Raw genomic sequence first — 17,239 nt, forward strand, 5'->3', positions numbered from 1 at the left:
AAAAAAGAGAGATAAAGAGACCATCCTGGCCAACATGGTGAAACCCCGTCTCTACTAAAATACAAAAATTAGCTGGGCGTGGTGGTGGGCGCCTGTAATCCCAGCTACTCAGGAGGCTGAGGCAGGAGAATCCCTTGAACCTGGGAGGCACAGGTGCAGTGAGCCGAGATTGCGCCACTGCGCTCCAGCCTGGCAACAGAGCGAGACTATGTCTCAAAAAATAACATAACACAACATAACACAACATAACATAACATAACGTAAAATATAAAAAGGTGAAAGAAAATGTAAAGCAAAAAAATCCCAGGACATGAGTTCAAGAGAGGAAAATCAGATGTATGCCCCTAAATAACACATCCAACACAAGAAATAGCATACCAAATAATAAGCAGAGACCCTCAATTTCAAGGAATGTGAGGTTGTTTTCTATGTTTCCAAGTAGAAAAAACTATAAGCATATTTATAAACTAAAAAATCATTTTTAGCCATTAAGAATTTTTTTTTGAAATTTAATATATGCATGGGGTTTAAAAGACCATATTGAAAAGAATACACAGTAAAAGTAAATATCCCACTACAGGGCTCCAGTTCCCCCCCCTAGAACTGTCATCACTAATTTCTTGAATATCTTTTAAAGATATATTAAATGTGTATAAGCATATAGGTGTACATATAACATATATCCTCCTTTAAATAGTCTATTAGAAACAGTTCTCAAGGTACATTTTCTATTTCCTAAATATGACAGTACAGTAATCAAATTTATAATGGTAGCTCCATAAATCAACTCAATATAAAAAGCCCTGTCTACACATAAGTAATTAACAGTCTTTGTTTATCAATAAATCCAGTGATAGTAAAGATTAAAAACAAAAACCCACTAATTTTTCTTCCCAGAGACTGACCTTTAGGGAATTCCTTGGGTAACAGGTTCTGAATGTGTGAGCACAATAGGGCCCATTCGCTTGAAGGTATTTTACTGAAGACTTGAAATCTGGGCTCCACCTAGAAAGAGGGGGAAAAAGGTTATCAATTAGTCTCTAATTCAGAATATTTTCCTCAACACAGGTAGCCCAGGTCCACTAACTATCTCATACATGAGGGCTTTTCAACCTTGGTTGGATACTGGAATCAACTAAGAAGCTTTAAAAAATGCTCTGAAGCCTGGAAGCCACTGTTCAAATCACAAGTCTCTGGGGCTAGAGCCTGGGCAGGGTTTTTACGGGTTTCCCAACTGATTCTAATGTGCATCCAGGGTTGAGAACCACTGCCAGGGAAATATAAAATCCATAGGTATGGAGGTCACCTATAAACTTTTCAGCTTGTTGCTAAATAATGTATGAGTATGGAAATGCACTATTTTTAAATTATTTTATTTTATTTTATTTTTTGAGACACAGTTTCACTCTTATCACCTAGGCTGGAGTGCAGTGGCCTGATCCTGGCTTACTGCAATCTCTACCTCCCAGGTTCAAGCAATTCTCCTGCCTCAGCCTCTGAGTAGCTGGAATTACAGGTGTATGCCCCCACGCCCAGCTAATTTTTATATTTAGTACAGACGGAGTTTCACCATGTTGGCCAGGCTGATCTTGAACTCCTCCTGACCTCAGGTGATCTGCCTGCCTCGGTCTCCCAAAGGGGAAGTGCACTTTTAAAATACTTGGGCAAAGGTGGCTGTAAATAACCAGAATGTTCCTAATGCAGGACAAAGTGACGCTGGAGAGCCCACAACCCAGGACTCAACAGGTAGTCACCTCACATTCTCTGAACAAGCTTAAAAGCCCAGGACAAACCTATTCTGCACATTCCATTATGAAAGAAACAGGATCAAATATTGAAAAACGCCTTAAAATCTCCCTGAATAAGAAAAAGGTACATAGAGACAACAGCAACTATTAAAATTTAACTTAAAAGCAAGATACAATAACTATTGCTTGACTGCAAAAATCAGAAGTGAAATGAACAAATTAATTCCTAACAATGACGTTCACAAAACCTCTTTTATATGTTATAAAATATATAACCTATGGCACATGAAAGAGCCTAAGCCAGCAGCCACTACCTATATGTGGATATTTAATCTTAAATACAAATTAATTTAAATACATGAAGTAAAAAATCTAGTTCCTCAGTTGCATCAGACACATTTGAAGTGCTCAACAGCTACTATGTGTCTAGTGATTACTGTATTAGACAGAGCCAACATAAAACATTTTAATTGTCACAGAAAGTTATATTGGACAATGCTGGCTTGGGAGTAAATGAAGTCCTGAAACTTCATATTAAATTTGTGAACATACATATACTTTAGAAAGATGACCTACGACTTTTATTTGATTCTCAAAGGAGATCATGTTCAATTGCCACACCAGTGATTCAAGTGCCAGTACCCAAGCCCACAGAAAGCAGAAAAGAACCATTTTTTCCCCCAAATAGTTACCTCTTTTAAAAAAGCATATCAAATCAACAGTAGCACATCCCACCCATGGATATAGTCTTTCAACCACTGCATGAAGATGAGTAGGACTATTATTAGCACAAAATGGTCTTCCCACCTCCCTAATGTTGTTACGGTCCTGGGGCTTCACTGCTTTTTCAGAAGAAAAAAAGTAATAGTAAATCATAACCACAAAAATAGACCTCCTTTGATTTATTCATCATCTTCAACTTCATTAGCTATTGATATATCCAAGATGATTTACCTACCTTTTAACCCCAAATCCCAGCTTTTTGTGGCAAAGGGAATCACAACAAAATAGAAAGTGAATTATGCATCCCTCAGAAAAAAACACCAACAACCTTCCATCTGTAGGATGCTGTTCCTAAGAAGAATTCCAAGGATACTTGGCTACTGACCTAAGATTTAACACTTAAGTTGTCATCAAAAACTAACACAAAACAAAGATATGATCTCAAAGGTGAGCTTCCCTTATGGATAAACAGTCTGGGTTTAGCTTCCATACTGAAAACGTTTGGGTTTGGCACTGAAACAAAGTCTTCTAAAGAGACATCATGGTGTGATGAGTATAGAGTATATCCAGCTATATTCAATTTCTAGGATACGATCAACTGTCTAATTAATTTAAAAACTTAGCAACTCCATCTCTAATCCTTTGCTCCTAATACATACTTTTTAAAAAAGGCAACCTCCCTAAAATGTTCGACTGTATCTTAACTAATTCAAGTAAAAATTACTTTAAAAATGAGTATGCCTTTTATCTGTGAAGCAAAGATATATCAAGTCAAAAGACCACACAAGAATATGAATAAAAGTAAAAGGTAAAATAGACCCTCAATGTAAGACAAGACCAAAGCCTGTCTTATAAATTAGGTGAGCTTGCTGCGTGAACTATAAAGTCTGAGTTCAATAACATCCCATGATTCAAATGTTATTAAACTAAGTGTATTTTAAGTCAATAAACTAAAAGTTTGCATTTTCTTATCAAATTAAACATTTATTTATTATGTATTCATGACAAATTGCAATTCCCAAGTATTTACCATAAAACAGGGGTTAGCAAATTACAGCCATGTACCAAAATCTAACCCACGTTTTTGTAAATAAAATTTTATTGGAACACATCCATATTCATTTACTTACGTATTGTCTATGACTGCTTTCACACTGCAACAGCAGAGTACCCACAACAGAGACCCTAAAGCATAAAATACTTCATCCAGCCCTCTACAGAAAAAGTTTGCTGACCCTGGCACTAAAGAAATAAAAGCTGGGCCAAGTGTGGTAGGTCACACCTATAATCCCAACACTTGGAAAAGCTGAGGTGTGAGGATGACTTAAGGCCAGGAGTTCCAAGACCAGCCTGGGCAACATAGTGAGATCCCATCTCCACACACACACACAAAATTAAAAACAAAAAATTAGCCAGGTGGGGTAGCATGCTTGTAGTCCTCGCTACTCAAGAGGCTGAGACAGGACTGCTTGAGCCCAGGAGGTAGAGGCTACATGCAATATGACTGCACCACGTACTCTAGCCTGGGTAACAAAGCACGACCCTGTTTCAAAAAATAAAAAAGAAAGAAAGGAAAAGAAATGAAATGAAATGAAAACTTATGTTCACACAAAACTTACACACAAAAGTTTATAGTATCTCTATTCATTATGGCCAAAGAATGGAAATAACCCAAATGTCTTTCAGCAGGTGAATAGACACACAAACTATGGTGCACCCATACAACTCAACAAAAGTAAAAGAATTTTTTTTCTTTGAGTCAGCATCTTGCTCAATCTCCCAGGCTGGAGTACAGTGGTACAATCACAGTCCACTGCAGCCTCGAACTCCTGGACTCAAGTGATGCACCTGCCTTAGCCTCCCGAGTAGCTGGGATTACAGACACAACACCACAACCAGCTAATTTTAAAATTTTTTTCATAAAGATGGGGTCTCATTATGATGCCCAGGCTGGTCTCAAACTCCTGGCCTCAAGTGATCCTCCAAAAGTGCTGACATTACAGGCATGAGCCACTGCATCCAGATTGTGAATGAAGTATTGATACATATAAAAACTTGGATGATTCTCAAAGGCATTATGCTAAGTCAAATAAACGAGTCTCAAAAGGTTACATATTGTGTAATTCCATTTATATGGTGTTCTTGAAAAAAAACTATATTGATGAAGACAGATTGGCAGTTGCCACGGGTTAGAGGTGAAAGGGACTATGACTATAAAGGAACACAGCAAGGAAGTTTTTTGGGTGATAAAACTGTCCTGTATCCTCATGTGGTAGCAGTTACACTTATCTGTACATATATCAAATTCCATAAAGCTGTATACCACAAAAAGGTCAATTTTGCTTTGTAATAATTAAAAAACAAAACCTTTTGAAAACAGTATGATAATTTCTGTGTTTATTTGTGCTGTGATAACAGAATACAAGAAACTAGGTAGTTTATAAACAATAGAAATGTATTTCCTCATGGATCTGCAGGCTGAGAAATCTAAGATCAAGGCACTGGCTGGTTCAGTTGTTTGGTGAGGGCTACTCTCTGCTTCCAAGATGGTGCCTTATTGCTGCATCCTCTGGAGGGGAGGAGCATGTGTCCTTATATGGCAGAAGGTGAAAGGGCAAGAAACTTAATGCATAAAGCCTCATTTAGAAGGGTCTTAATCCCATTCATAAGAAAGGAGCCTTCATGGTCTAATCAAGTCCTAAAGGCTCTACCTCTTAATACTTTCTGCTATGGTTTGAAAATTTCTCCTCTCCAAAACTCACGTTGAAATGTAATGCTCCAGTGTGGCAGTAATTAGAAGTGTGGCCTTTTGACTGGTTCATGAGGAATCTGCTCCCATGAAGGGACTAATCCATTCATGGATTAAGGTCCTCATGGGGATCAGCTGGTGGCTTTCTAAGATGAAAAAGAGAGACCTGAGTTAGCATGTGATGTCCTGTACCACCTCGGGACTCTGTAGAGAGTCCCTTCCAGCAAGCAGGCCCACACCAGAGGGAGTTCCTACATCTTGGACTCTTCAGCCTCCGTAAGCGTAAGAAATAAATTCCTTTTGTTTTCAAATTACCCAGTTTCAGGTATTCTGTTTTAAGCAACAGAAAACAGACTAAGACACCATCACAATGGCCACTACATTTCAACACCTGCATATTGGAGGGGACATATTTAAATCATAGGTAGATAGTTAAAGAAAAGCAACAAACTAACAAATAATCTGAGATTTTGCCAGGGAAGATGAGATCCCAAAGTGTAGTCTGGGTTACTATACTCTTGGGTTTTAGTCCTGGCGTTATAATCCATTCACTATGGAACATTAAATCCATAACTGAGATCAGTATTTCCCTGTGATTTTTCTGCATGCAGTGTGACAGGTTGATGTCTGAGGGTGAATATGAAGCTCCTGAATGCAGTATTTCCCCTGTCAACTATGACATACTACATGAAAAAATACTGCAATTCAAGTTATCTCAGAATACCTCCATTCTACTCTCCAGATTAGCCATAAATATAAAGGCGTGGCTTATATCACAGTTGTCAGCCCTTTTCACACACTCAAGTTTTCTCACTCTGCTGCTCTCAAAGCTCTTTCCCATCTCCAAGCTTTCAGGAAAATCTGGCATTATATTCCATACACACACTGAAAGACTGTGCCACATATGTTTTTGCACTGTATATGATCTGCAATTTTCTTTAGGGAAACCAGATTTGCAGATTGCCCATGAGAAATCTGTAAACTGTCACCTGGAATTCATCAAAACATAAATTTAGTAAATACAAAATAATTATCACAGAAAACAAGAGGTAGGATTTAGTGCTTTCACAGAATCAACAATAAACACAATTTATAAATTAGTTATATGTTTTGTAAATCCAATAAAACAGTTTTTTTAAAACCCAATATGAAAAACTAGGAAAAGATACATTCAGACTAATTGCTTCCATTGTGCATAATTAACAGATCAAGTCTCAAATTAAACTCTAAAAGGAAGAACTCAGGAGTGACCACTAATCTTCTGTAAATCATTTTTACATGGTCATCAAAGAGAAGAAACTTTTTAAAAGGGCAAAATAAAATTTTCACCATGACAAAAAGCACATCCCAAAGTCCCTAGCATTTTATGGTGATTTTAAATATCAGCAAGTTCTTTGACATTCCTACTTTTAAAAGGAAAAGCCTTTTTCTCCATACCCTTTGAATGGGACTAACTTTTGACAAGTAAAATGCTGGGAGTGGTACTATGTGACTTATAAGACTAGGTCATAAAAAGGATGCAAATGTAGCTCTGCCATTAATACTAATTCCTCTCTTTCAGATTTAATGTCAGGATTGGCGATAGCATAATATGTAAAGTCTTTGACTTGGTGCCAGAATATTAGAAGCCTAACAAATAGCTTCTAACCAAGCACTTGTAGTCCTTAAAGTCACCCTCGAGATGTGTATTATTAGGATTTAAGAATGAAAAGAGTAAATTATGTTGTTGAATGAATGAAAGTCACAAAGTGCTAAAATCAAATCACGAAGAATATAAAGACTTTTAGAAAAACTTCTTTCTATTAAGGTTGAGTCAAATGAAATTGCCATTTTTGTCAGGTCAGAAAAAAGAGTATCAGTAATTTTTATAGTTCAATCTAATACATGTGGAATAAATGTTTTCCCTTTGATATTATCAAACACATTATTACATATTTCAAATAAAAGGAAAACCTCAGGGAATATATAATCTAAATGTAAAAAGTTTAGAATATTTTCCATAGCAGAGCATATACGAAGGGAGTTTGTTTGCGTCAAACAAAAAGGGAGTTTGTTGCATCTCGCTCTATGGCACAGGCTGGAATGCAGTAGCGCAATCTTAGCTCAATGTAGCATCTGCCTCCTAGGCTCAAGCAATTCTTCCACTTCAGCCTCCTGTGTAGCTGCGAGTACAGGCCTGCACCACCATGCCTGGCTAATTTTTGTATTTTTGGTAGAGACCAGGTTTCTCCATGTTACCCAGGCTGGTCTCGAACTCCTGCGTTCAAGTAATCTGCCTGCCTCATCCTCCCAAAGTGCTGGGGTTACAGATATGAGCCACTGTGCCCAGTCTTATAATACTGTTTTAATTCATTCTCCTACTCATTAGACTTCAAAAATATTTCAAACCAAACCTCACCTTAGAGTTTCATCATTTAAAAAATGAACCTTCTTTGAAGGTAGCCAAGTTATGACAGACTGAGAAAAGCTGGACAAAAACAATATGTGAAATATATGAACATTACAGAATCGGTTTCAGATATTTAAGACACTACGCTATACACATGTATATTTATGTGATGTATATCTCTATTTCTCTATCTCCCTATCTGTCTGTCTATCTGTCTGTCTGTCTCTTCATCCGTCCGCCCTCCCGCCCGCCCGCCTGCCTGCTATGGTCTGAATGTCTGTGTTCCCCCACCCCAAACTCATGTTAAAATCCCAACCCTCCCAATATGATGGTATTAGGAGGTGGGGCTTTTGAAGGTGTTTAGGTCATGAGGGTGGAACTCTCATAAATTGATTAGTGTCCTTATAAAAGCTCTTCTGCCTCTTCCACATGTGAGGACACAGCAAGAAGGCCCTGTCTGTGAACCAGGAAGTGGGCCCTCACCAGACACTGAATCTGCTGGTGCCTTGATGTTGAACTAGAACTGTGAGAAGTAAATTTCTGTTATTTATTTATCTATCTATCTATCTATCTATCTGAAACGGAGTTTCGCTCTTGTTGCCCAGGCTGGAGTGCAACGGTGTGATCTTGGCTCACTGCAATCTCTGCCTCCCGGGTTCAAGGGATTCTCTCGCCTGGGTGAGACAGAGCAAGACTCTGTCTCCAAAAAAAAAAAAAAAAGAAGAAGAAGAAGAAGAAAACAGAGACTCAGAGAGGTAAAATTCCAAGGTCACACAGGTAGCAAAGGGCTTTGTTACTCATTCAACAAATGGCAGACACAGTAGAGATGTAATACTTTCTCATCTATTACAACACCATTACTGCCAAAAATTTTAAAAAATAAATAAGAAAGCAGATGTTTTAATATAAACTAATATAAACAAACTTCTGTGCTGCAGACAAACCTCTATGCTGTGGTTTGTCTTACAAGCAAGCAAAATGCGGCCCATTAAAGCAAACTCTAAAAGGTTGAGTTTTGGGGGCTCTTCTCTCACTAAAAAGGCTCATCCATTCTACAACTTTAAATACCATCTGTACATCTCCTCCTAACTCTCTGAGCTTCAGGATCATTTAATTGATTGCCACTTGCCATCTCCATTCGGTCACTTACAGACGTCACAAAAGTAACAAGTTCAAAAATAAGGCCGGGTACCATGGCTCACATCTGTAATCCCAGCACTTTGGGAGGCCGAGGCAGGCAGATCACTTGAGGTCAGGAGTTCAAGACCAGCCTGGTCAACATGGTGAAACATCGCCTCTACTAAAAGTAGAAAATTTAGCTGGCCATCATGGCATGCACCTGTAATTCCAGCTACTCAGGAGGCTGAGGCAGGAGAATAGCTTGAACCTGGGAGGCAGAGGTTACAGTGAGCCGAGATCATGCCACTACACTCCAGCCTGGATGACAGAGTGAGACTCCATCTCAATTAAAAATAAACAAATAAATAAATAATTCTTGACTTCCCTTTTCACTGACCTCCAGTCTCATTTTAGAATACTGTCATTCACCCAACTGCTCAAGCCAAAACCTGAGTATTTTCCTTGCTTTCAATGTTCCCCACACTTTTCATGTTAAGTCCTACTGGTTCTACCTACAGACTAGATCTCATCTATCCTTTCCTCTCCCAACACTTTAGATCCGAGCTGCCATTATCTTTCACCTGGTCTACTATAATGATCTTATTATTTTCCTACTTTCTCTCCTTTGCAGACAAAGTGCTTTGGGGGCTAGGGGGCAGGTAACAGAAACTATAGTATATAACTTTAAAACCCTTCACTGGCTTTCAGTGTGTTTTAAAATTCTAGATATCTGATCCCTTTCTACCTTTCAAACTTCATTCCACTCTCCCCCAGATATCTCCAGGCATGCTTTCAATTCCTCATACACCAACTGTTCACACTGCAGGGTCTTCCCTTCTTCCTGTAAATTCCTGGCAGGTATAATTCCTTTGATTTTCAGCTTCAAGGTCACCTCTCTTGACAAGCCTTTTCTGGCAGTGTAGAAGTACCTCTGCTTTCCCATGACCCTCTATCACCTCATCTGCATTTCTTCCATGGTCTGCGCTTAACATTATTGGAAAATACCTATTTATACATTTATCATCTAGATGTCTACCAGATTATGAACTCCAAGTAGACAGAATATGTCTGTTTCGTTTACTTGTATTCACCACTTAGTAAAATGCCTGTCAGGTAAATTTTCCTTGAATGAGCAAGTCAGGAATATTAGACTAAAAGGACTTTAACTTCTATACTATTTAAAGTGTTTTAAGCTACAAATTTTAAAGATAATTTATGATTTTCTCTCATGAAGTATACAAATACAACTCAGAGATACATGTGTTTCATTTCTTAAAAACCTATGACAAACCTCAAAGCAGTGAATTTTGTGTCAGATTCATTTTATAGGCAATACAGAACCTAAGAGATGACTTTATTTTATTTTCAGAATCTAGGTGAAAAAGCTGCAGTAAAATCATGAATAGGTATCAACTAGCTCAAGTAAATAATTATGTTTATATGCAAAATTACTATAGCTTCATAAATGTGTATAATATTTGAATAAAAGCATACGCTTAAAAAAAATTAACCACAGTCATCCTTTGGTATCCATAGGAAATTGGCTCCAGGACTCCCATGAATACCAAAATCCTGCCATGCTCAAGTCCCTTATATAAAATGGCATAGTAATTACATATAACCTATGCACATTTTCTTGTATACTTTAAATCATACTTGTCCAACCTATGGCTCATGGGCTGCATATGGCCCAGGACAGCTTTGAATATGGCCCAAACTTGTAAACTTTCTTAAAACATTATGAGATATTTTGTGATATTTTTTTCTTTCTTTTTTTTTTTTTTTTTTTTTGTAGCTCATCAGCCATCATTAGTGCTGGTATATTTTATATGTGGCCCAAGACAATTCTTCTTCTCCCTATGTGGCCCAGGGAAGTCAAAAGATTGGACATACCTACAAATCATTTCTAGATTACTTATAATGCCTAACACAATGTAAATCCTATGTAAATTTTTGTTATACTGTATTTTCAAATATAAAATTGTTTATTTTTTGCAACATCTTTTCCCAAATATTTTCTATCCATGGTTGGTTGAATCCATGGATGTGGAACCTGTGGATATGGAGGGTCAAATGTATTTCCATTTGGACAAAAGTATTTTATATATAGAGAAAAAATAACCTATTTTGGTCAGGTCCAAGGAAAAATAATAAATTACTGTCCCATTCTGTGTCGTTCATAAATATATCCACAAATTTTATGATGCTCCTCTTTTCAAAGGTAAAGTCTAGTTAATCTCCTCTTAATTATGGGTTATACTTAGCGACACATTTCTAAGGAACAGAATATGGCAGAAGTGACTATGTGTGACCAGATCATAAAAGACATTATGACTTCCTTCTTGCTCTCTCTCAGATTACTTGCCCTGAAGGAAGCCAACTTCCATGTCATGAGGACACTCCAGCAACGCTACGGAGGGGTCCACATGAGTAGAAACCAAAGCTTTCTGCTAACAGCTAGTAAGAAATTGAGGTCTCGGCCGGGCGCGGTGGCTCAAGCCTGTAATCCCAGCACTTTGGGAGGCCGAGACGGGCGGATCACAAGGTCAGGAGATCGAGACCATCCTGGCTAACATGGTGAAACCCCGTCTCTACTAAAAATACAAAAAACTAGCCGGACGACGTGGCGGGCGCCTGTAGTCCCAGCTACTTGGGAGGCTGAGGCAGGAGAATGGCGTGAACCCGGGAGGCGGAGCTTGCAGTGAGCTGAGATCCGGCCACTGCACTCCAGCCTGGGCGGCAGAGCGAGACTCTGTCTCAAAAAAAAAAAAAAAAAAAAAAAAAAAAAAAAAAAAAGAAATTGAGGTCTCATGTCAACAGCCATGTATGTGAGCCATCCTGCAAAGTGATCCTCTAGCCCCAGTCAAGCCTTTAGATATCTATAGCCAACATCCCGACTACAATCTCACAAGAAATCCTAAGCTAGGGCCACCTAGTTAAACCACTCCTAAATACCTGGACCACGGACACTCTGAGATAATAAATGCTTGGTTTTTTTTTAAGTGACTTAATTTGAATCAGCAATAAGTAATCTACATTCGTTCAACCAATAATCATTGATCTGTGCCTACTATGGCCCAGTCACTGGACCAGGTCCTACAGACACAGGGAAAAAATAAGACTCACTATCTTACAGGGATAGAAGAAATATACAAGAGGATAGAGGATAGCACAGCAATACAGTGTTAAGGGCTCTAAACAGATAAACAGAAGGCCGTACCTCAACACCCAGAACACAATATCAAGTTTCAAAAGAAGGAAGAGGAAGAGGAGGAGAAGCTGTTTAAGGGGGAAAGAGTGGGTATAGGTATGCATATCTACATGTAAGGCACAAGGAAAGTGCAGAGGATGACAAATGAAGGGACTGGAGATATAAGTACCAGTTGGATAATGAAAGGTGTTATATGCCATACTCTGAGCTTTAACTAAAGGCAATAAGGAGACACTGAGAATTTCAATAAAGTAGGGTAAGATTTGCATTCTACAAGGAAGACTCTTGCTGCAGTATGGAAAATGGCTAAAAAGGGCCTCCTCTAATACAGAGTTAAAAGGAAACTGCAGCTGTCCAGTTGAGGTAGAATGATGCCCTGAAATACCTTAGCAACAAGAAGTAAAAAAGCAGTAGACAGATTCAACAGACATTTAGAAGGTAGAAAGATAGAACTTTATGATTGATTTCAAAATTAAATGCCACCAATATCTCCAGAACACTAAAAAAGGAAAATCACTGTAATATGAAAATATTCAGAACAAATAAAGTAACAATCTTTATTGGTATACATGGCAAACCCTCTAAACTCAAAAGAATCACCAACACATTCTGAAAGTGGAAATGAATTTTACATCAGTTATCAAAAAGATAGAACTATAAATTCAATACGATGAAGGCGTAAGTGGCTTTGCATAATTCTAATGTACCTCATCAAAAACCTCAATAGTCATTTACAACTGACAAGTCCAACTCTTTGTATATTTTAACTTTTTTTATTGCTGGTATGAAGTATAGTTCCTTTTCTTTCCCTTTTAGAATAAAGGGACCAGGGAGATACTGTATTACCTCTCCTTGAATATCTAAGTCAGATATGCCAGAATACAACACATTGTCCTGCTCTAGTTCAGGAGTTCTTAGTGTTCCTCTAAGGTTGAAATCAAAACTCTTCAGGACTTCAGTGAGCATGAATTTTCAACATAAGAACTCTTTCTAAGCTATAATGTAAGTTCCTTGAGGGCAGAAATCATGTCTTAAACATCTATTCCTAGCACTAAGCCCACTGAATCTAAAGCAAGGAAAAATTCAAAAGATGTTTATCGAATGGATTCATATTAAACTAAATGCCACTGATAAAGGTTATCCAGAACACATAAAGAACCCCTATAACTCAACAACAAAGAGATAAACAACCCAATTTAAAAATGGGCAAAGGAGGCGGGAGGATCACTTGAAGCCAGGAGTTTGAGACCACCCTGGAAAACATAGTGAGACCCCTGCCTCTACAAAAAATTAAAATATTAGCTGGGCACATGGCACACGCCTGTAGTACTAGCCACTCAGGAGGCTGAGGCAACAGGATTCCTTGAGCCCAGGAATGGAGGGTCAAAGGGAGCCAAAATCACACCACTACACTCCAGACTGGGTGCTAGAGTGAGACTTTGTCTCTTAAAAAAGAAAAAAAGGGCAAAAGAGCAAAGGACATGAACACACATTTCACTGAAGAAGATATATACACTTGATCCTTAACCAACACAGGTTTAAACTATTTGGGTCCAGTTACATGTGAATTTTTTCAATAAATATATTAGAAATTTTTTGGAGATTTGTGACAATTTGAAAAATCTTACAAATCTCATAGCCTAGGAATATTGAAAAAAATAAGAAAAAATTAAGTAGGTCATGAATGCATAAAATATACGTAGATACCAGTCTATTTTTATCATTTTTTACCATAAAATACATACAAATCTACTATAAAAAGTTAAAACTTATCAAAACTTATACATGCACAGACTGTACATGGTGCCATTCATAATCAAGAGAAATGTAAACAGTGAAGATGCAGTATTAAATCGTAACTGCATAAAATTAACTGTAGTACAGGCTCTACTACCAAAATAACTCTGTAGCCATCTCTTGTCGTTATAGTGGTAAGCTCAAATGTTGTGAGTATTCATTACAACACTGTGTGATGCTAATTATCTCTGCCAGAGCAGTTCTTCTCTCCAGTAAGTTGTATATGGCAACAAAATGTGTCTCGAGGTTCATGCATATATTTTTCATCATGTTTGACTCAATATCATAAACCTTGACTAACACCATGGAACTCACACAAAGTGCCACTAGTGATGCTGGTCGTGTTCCCAAGAAGCAGAGAAAAGTCAAGACGTAACAAGGAAAAGGTGAATTGCTTGATATGTACCTTAGATTGAGGTCTGCAGGTACAGTTGCTGACTATTTCAAAGAAAACAAATCTAGCATAAAGGACCACTGTAAAAACAGAAAGGGAAACTGGTGAAGCCATCACTGCAGCTCTCCCAGAAGGCACAAAACCCTGCGCTTTCTGCAAAATACTTTTTTATCTCATAATGAAAAGCCAGCTTTATTGTGGGCACAGGGTTGCTATAAGAAAGGCACATCCAAGAACTCTAATATGATTTGAGAAAAAGCTAAGTCATTATATGACAATTTAAAGCAAAAATAACGTGAAGGATCTAAAGCTGCAGCATTTAATGCCAGCAAAGGATGGCTTGGTAATTTCAGAAAGAGGTATGTCTTAAAAATGTCAAGAGAACAGGAGAGGCAGCTTCTGCCAACCAAGAGGCAGCAGACAAGTACCCAGACATTAAAAAAAAATCACTGAGGATAAAGTACATCTGCCCGGATTTTTATTGTAGATGAAAGTACCCTATCCTAAAAAAACAGCTTATCAAGGACATTTATTACTATAGAAGAGAAGTGAGTACCAGGATTTAAGGGTACAAAGGGATAGACTAACTCTACTGTTTTGAGCAAATGCAGTTGGGTTTATAATCATAAGTGTCCTCATCGACAAAGCTGCTAAACCCTGAGTCTTCAGGGGAAAAGGTAAACACCAAATGCCAGTATTTTGGTTGTACCACAAGAAGGGCTGGAAATGAGAGTGCTTTCTGGATTGCTTCCACTGATACTTTGTCGCTGAAGTTAGAAAGTAAGAGACTGCCTTTTTAAATTCTTTTGGTATTGGACAACGCCCTTGGCCACCCAGAACCTCATGAGTTCAACACCTACGCATTGAAGGGTCTATTTGAACCCAAACACAACATCTCTAACTCAGCCTCTAAATAAGGGCATTATAAAGATCTTTAAGGCTCACTACTCTATGGAAAGGACTGTCAACCTATGGAAGAGAACCCTGACAGAGACAATATCATGAAAGTTTAGAAAAATGACACCATAGAAGATGCTATCATAGTTACAGAAAAAGCCATAAAAGCCATCAAGCCCAAAACAATAAGTTCCTATTGGAGAAAAATGTTCACAGATGTTGTGCATGATTTCATAAGATGTATGATAGAGTTGATCAGGAAATTATGAGAGACTGTAGATATAGCAAAAAAAGGTGAGGGGTGAAGGGTTTCAAAATATGGATCTTGAAGAAACTCAAGAGCTAGTACACACCACATCAGAGGAATTAACAGAAGACAACTTGTGAAGATGAGTGCTTCTGAACTAGCACCAGACAATGAGGAAGAAGATGTAGAATAAGCAGTGCCAGAAAAAAATCAACATTAGACAATCTGGAAGAAGGGTTCTGATTATCCAAGACTTCTTTTATAACATGGACTCTTCTATGATACAGGCACTGAAACTAAACCTAATGGTGGAAGAAGGATTGGAAAAGAAATATTTTTAGAGAAATAAAGCAAAAAAAAAAAAAAAAGAAAGAAATTAAAATGTATTTCTGTAACATACCAGTGTGCCTGCCTCTCTTGCCTCCCTTGCCTCCCCTTCTACCTATTCCTTCCCTTCCACCTTCTCCATCTCTTCTACTTCTGCCACTCCTAAGACTGCCAAGACCAACCCCTTCTCTTCCTCCTCAGCCTACTCAATGTGAAGATGATGAGGATGAAGACCTTTATGATGATCCACTTTCACTCAATGAATGGTAAATCACTCTTTCTGATGATTTTCTTAGTAACATTTTCTTTTCTCCAGCTTACTTTAAGAATACATATATCAAGTATTCTTAATTGTGGTAACACACAAAATACGTGTTAATCAACTGTTCATGTTGGTGCTAAGCCTTCAACAGTAGGTTATTAGGGCCGGGCGCGGTGGCTCACACCTGTAATCCCAGCACTTTGGGAGGCTGAGGCGGGCAGATCACGAGGTCAGGAGATCGAGACCAGCCTGTGCAAAATAGTAAAACCCTGTCGCTACTAAAAATAAAAAAAAATTAGCTGGGCGTGGTGGCGGGTGCCTGTAATCCCAGTTACTCAGCAAGCTGAGGCAGGAGAATCGCTTGAACTCGGAGGCTGCAATGGGCCAAGATCGCGCCATTGCACAACAGTGCGAGATTCCATCTCAAAACAACAACAACAAAGAAAAAAAACATAGGTTATCAGTAGTTATATTTTGGGAGAGTCAAAAGTTATACATAAATTTTTGACTGCAAGGGCATTGGCAACCCTAAGCCCTGAGTTGCTCAAGGGTCAACTGTATCTTGTCAGTAAGCATGTGTAAAAATTCTCAATATAATTTAATCATTAGGAAAATGCATATCAAAACCACAATGAGACACCACTTAACACCTATTAGGATAGCTACTTTCCAAAAAAATGGAAAATAACAAGTGCTAGTAAGAATGTAGAGAAATTGGAACCCTCATGTATTGCTAGAAAAATGCAAAATGGTGCAGCCACTGTGGAAAACAAGTTTAGTGGTTCCTCAAAAAGTTAAACAAAGAATTACCATACAACCCAGCAATTCTGTTTTCAAAAGAATTGAAAACAGTGACTCAAACAGAATCTCGTATGCCAATGTTGTTATCAGCAATTTTCACAGTAATGAAAGGTGTTAATATCTCAGGTCTGTGTAAACAGATGAACAAATATATGTGCTATATACATACAATAGAATATTATTCTTCCATAATAGAAATGAAATTCTGATACATGCAACAACATACATGAACCTTGAAAAGATTAGACTAAGTGAAAAAAGTCAGACTCAAAATGACAAATATTGTATAATCATTCTTAATATAAAATATCTAGAACAGGCAAATTCATAGAGACAGAAAACAGAACAGAGGTGGCTAGGAGCCAGGAGAGAGGAGAATGGGAATTATTACCTAATGGATACAGAGCTTCTGTTTGGCATGATGAAAAACTTCTGGAAATAGATAGTGGTGATGGTTACACAACATCCTGAACATATAAAATGGTGCTGAACTGTATACTTAGATATTGTTAAAATGGTCATATTTAGGTAGTATATATTCCACAATTTCAAAAAGCCATTTAAGATTGAATATT

General features: G+C 37.9%; 1 protein-coding gene across 2 annotated transcripts in view; it reads right to left on the reverse strand.

Moving 5' to 3' along the window:
• The window catches only part of WDFY3 (WD repeat and FYVE domain containing 3), a 273,196-nt gene that overhangs the window by 234,184 nt on the left and 21,773 nt on the right, over nt 1–17,239 (reverse strand). Inside the window, exon 2 of one of the 2 annotated variants that reach the window (XM_011941788.1) lies at nt 906–1,005. The exons of the other annotated variant lie outside the window; for it this stretch is intronic. The gene's annotated coding sequence lies outside the window, so the exon portion shown is untranslated. The remainder of the gene's footprint in view (nt 1–905; nt 1,006–17,239) is intronic. 2 annotated transcript variants of the gene reach the window in all.

Source organism: Colobus angolensis, unplaced genomic scaffold (assembly GCF_000951035.1).
Source record: "Colobus angolensis palliatus isolate OR3802 unplaced genomic scaffold, Cang.pa_1.0 Scaffold200, whole genome shotgun sequence".
NCBI lineage: Eukaryota > Metazoa > Chordata > Mammalia > Primates > Cercopithecidae > Colobus > Colobus angolensis.